At 65.0% G+C, this 4026-nt stretch overlaps 1 long non-coding RNA gene across 1 annotated transcript in view; it reads left to right on the top strand.

Annotated features, from left to right (window-relative positions):
* Positions 1 to 3778: 3778 nt before the first annotated feature.
* The window catches only part of LOC114009517 (uncharacterized), a 1059-nt gene continuing 811 nt past the window's right edge, over positions 3779 to 4026 (top strand). The window contains exon 1 of the long non-coding RNA XR_003550923.1: positions 3779 to 3999. This is a non-coding gene — a long non-coding RNA (uncharacterized LOC114009517). The remainder of the gene's footprint in view (positions 4000 to 4026) is intronic.

The following is a 4026-nucleotide window of genomic DNA, read 5'->3' on the forward strand; positions in this document are numbered from 1 at the left end:
AGGGTGGGGTGGGAAGACCGGCGGCTGCAGGTGGTGCCGGTCCTGCGGGGTGGAGCTGCCTCACATGGGTGGTGGGTGCTGTGCGGCTCGGTAAACTGATGCGAGTCATCCAATTGTGGGTGGATCGCTGACACTGCTGAAAGTGGGTGAATTTTATGGTATGTAAATCACACTCCAATGAAGCTGTTTAAAAATACCTTTTATAGATTCTAATAGATTCCCATTTAGTTCTCTGAGAAATGTTTAACATGAGTCAGAGTGTTAGTTTAAGAGGAATTTTATTTTTATTGAAAATTTAGCCTCTGAAAGAAGATAGGCGCTGGGCCCTGTCCCGGGCCTCCTGGTAGCAGAGTGCATGCCCCTCCGACCCTCCAGCCGCCTTGCACAGCCCTGGAGTCCCAGGCCAACCATGCAGCCCCCAGCCTCTGCAGCAGTCAGCCTCATGGGGCCCCAAGTGGGCCTCAAGCAGGGCCTTCTGCTCTCAACTCCAGGCCTGGCCCACCCTGCCATGTCCTCAGCCCCCCTCAGGAAGGCCTTCTGACCAGTCAACTCGCACCTCCCTTCCTTCCCACCAGCGCTCTCCACCTCACACATGCTTCACACATGCCACACCCGCTCCCAAACAGATGTGTTCACCCCCGTGGCCACTAGGGAGGGGATCTCCGGGTGGGATCCCATCTGTTGGGAGCTCCCAGATGCTGGCCAGAAGGGAGGTCCACATGAGGGGAGAGGGACAGTGGGCAACATGTGACCTGCTAGGGCCAGAGCCCAGTGAGACCCCAGACCCAGGAGGCTTCCTCAGAGGGCCCGGGCTTGGCCCCATCCCCATGGGCTGGGCACAGTAGGGTGGGGACCACAGGGGCTGTGAGCAATGTCTACAGGAGTTTGGGGACAGTGATCAGAGAGGACAGCGGGCGGATGGGGCGCAGGGAAGGACGAGTCTGGCAAGGTGAGCATTCTGGAGCAGCAGCCTCATGCCGAAGCCCTGCAGGGGAGCAGGAGCTTCCACCTGGCTGGGCTGGCCACCTGTGCCAGCAGCCTGGCCCACTCTGCCAGACCCTGCCTCCAGGCCAGGGCCAGTGAGGCCCTGAGGTGGGCAGGTCGAAGCTTCCTAGTCCTGGGCAAAGCTGCTGCCCCACCCCTGCAGCTGCCTTCCTTTTCCTTGGGCCACCACGGAATGACACAGGACAGGGGGTAGGGGCAGGGTCCATGCAGCCTCCCAAGAGCTGGACGCCCCAGGGCAGCTGGCACAGGCCAGCTGGCACACAGGCACCCTGGTGTGACCTTGGCAAAGATCACAGGATGGTCCCACTCTCTCCTCAACCCCAGGATGCAGCTAACCTACCATCAGGGCCCAGGGCCTCCTGGGACACCCAGCGAGGTGCCAGGTCCTGGCAACCACGTTGGTGGGGATGGACACAGACTGTCCCAGAGACTGGGCCAGGGCATGGGGGCGGGAGGTCAGTGGGGAGTCCTCAGACCCACCCCAGGCCTGAGGCAGCCCCAGCAGAGTCTTCAGGCCGAAGACTAGCACCTGCTCCCCGCACTGACCCGGGGATGCACCCACCAGGTGGGTCCTTCCTCCGGCAGCCCCCTAGCCTCCTGGCCAGCTCCCAGGTCACCTCAAACACTACCGACAACCCCCCCACACCCGTATCGGCCTGAGGCAGCTCCCCTCCCTGCCCCCCCACAGCTCTGTCACCCGCGCTGGACCCGCACACCGGCCCCCAGGCAGAACCCTGCTGGCGATGGGCGCAGAGAAAGATGAGCCCCGCAAGGGGGACACTCAAGCAGCGGCGTCGCCAAAGCCCAGGGGAGCGGCCCTCGCGGCTGGGCTGGCGGCCTGTGCCGGCGCCTGCCTGTGCCGGCGCCTGGAGACCCTGGCGGCGGCCCTGCGGCCCGGGTGCTCCTAGGCCGCCCCCCGTCCCGTCGTGTCACTTGCACCTGACATGCCTGTGCGGCGCACCTCGTCGCTGCAGGGCCGCCCTGGCTCTTGCCCTGCTCTGGCTCCGGGTCCGGCTCCCGCCCCGCGGCCGCCAGCGCCTTCCCCCGCCCTGGGGGGGAGCAGACCCCGCCTGGGGGAGGCGCTGAGTCACAGGAGCCTCCCCCACGAGCAGCTGCGCCCTACAGAGAGGGAGGGTGAGTCACCGTGAGGCGCAGCCACGTCACGTGGGGGCGGAAAGGCAGGACACCCGTATGTGGGCGCCTGGCTCTGCGGAGGCCAGTCCTGCTCAGGAGCACACACGCACACACGCACCCAGGCAGAACGCACTCCCCAGGCCACACGGGTGTGAACATACGTGTCACTGAACAGTGTGTGCCCCTTTGATGGACGCTGAGGGCTACCTCCGACCTGGCCTGCACAGTCAGGACGGCGTGGGTTCTGTGCGCCCCAGGCCCCCCGCAGGCCTGTTCCAACCCCACCTGCTGGCGAGCAGGACTGCTTGGCCTCCTGCCTTCGCTGGTCCATGCTCTGTGCCCACTGCAGGCTCCCTGCTGCTCTGGCCCAGCAAGGAAACGCACCCAGCAGAGAGCGGAGAGAGCCCATCCTGCCTCGCGGCCAATGAATTCAGGGGGCTTGGCAGGGATGCCCACCTTCTCCCTGGGATAAAGGGGGGCCTTGCTGGAGGATGGAGAGAAGGGCTGGGAGCCCTGGGGAGACCCCTCTAGGGGCCTCTAGTGAACCTGGTGGGGCATGCACATGACCCCTTCAGTCTGAGGTCTCCAGGCCCTAGCCCTGGCCCCTCCTGCTCCACACCCATTGCAGGGCAGGTGGAGACCGGGGCGGGTCCTGATGCTTTCAGGGTCCCGTGGCCTCTGGCAGCACCCAAAGCCCAGGATCCCTGACCTGGCTTGGAGGGCAACCCTGGTCTGACCCAGGACCAAGGGACCCCAAGCCAGAGCAGGGCCAGAGCTTGGCAGGGCCACTTTTCGGCACCCTGCACCTGGACCCAGCCCTCCCTTCATGCAGCTATGGGGGGACTGCTGAGCACAGCAGTCCTGGTGACCCCTCCCCTTCCCCAGGACATGGGGCACAGCCCACCACACCTCAGCTGGCCTCTGCTTGGTGACCACAGGCACCCAGACGTGCCAGCCTGGGACTCCGGCCCCTTGGTGGGTCCCCCTTTGTGTTGACAACTGACCAGAGGGCAGCTTAGCCAGACACTTCCCGCCCTGAGCCCTGCCTCGCGGGGATGAGGTTCCCAATCACACCTGCCCAGAGCACCCTCCTAGTGAGCCCCTGGGCCTCAGCACACCCCACCCAGCTCCCAATCTGGGTACAAGTGATCCACCCCAAAGAAGGCACCTATCCGTTCAGCCAGGACCAAAGCCCTGGCCGCACCTCGTCCTGGGAGGGCTGTCTTGCAGGGCGAGGACACCGAGCTGTGACAGCACTGCGTCCTTGTGGGCCTGGGCAGGAGTCACTGCTCCCACTGGCTCAGGTGGCCCAGCAGAGGTCTCTACCGGAAGCGAGTGCTCATTAAGAAACCCCAGGGCTGGGCTGCTTCAGGCCCCTGCACCCCTTGGGCACAGCCTGGCCCCAGCGAGCTCCTGTCCCCTCTCTGAGGTCAACCAGGCAGAGATCCTCTGCCACCTGAGCTCAGGCCCTGGCTCTGGCCACCAGACTGCTTCCTCCAGTGGCCTGGGTGCCTCCAACCCACTGTGCTCAAATGATCTCGGGTCCCAGTCCTGTCCTGCCAGAGGCAGGCCCAGCCCCACCTCAGATGCTGAGGCAGTTGTGGAGCAAGGCATGGCCTCCACCAGGGCTTCAACCAGGCAGAGATCCTCTGCCACCTGAGCTCAGGCCCTGGCTCTGGCCACCAGACTGCTTCCTCCAGTGGCCTGGGTGCCTCCAACCCACTGTGCTCAAATGATCTCGGGTCCCAGTCCTGTCCTGCCAGAGGCAGGCCCAGCCCCACCTCAGATGCTGAGGCAGTTGTGGAGCAAGGCATGGCCTCCACCAGGGCTGGGGCGGGGCTGGGAGCCGCAGGGGAGCAGGTGGCTCCCGGGTCCCCTCTTGCTTTT

This window comes from Tupaia chinensis, unplaced genomic scaffold (genome assembly GCF_000334495.1).
Source record: "Tupaia chinensis unplaced genomic scaffold, TupChi_1.0 Scaffold000548_1, whole genome shotgun sequence".
NCBI classification, from domain to species: Eukaryota; Metazoa; Chordata; class Mammalia; order Scandentia; family Tupaiidae; genus Tupaia; species Tupaia belangeri.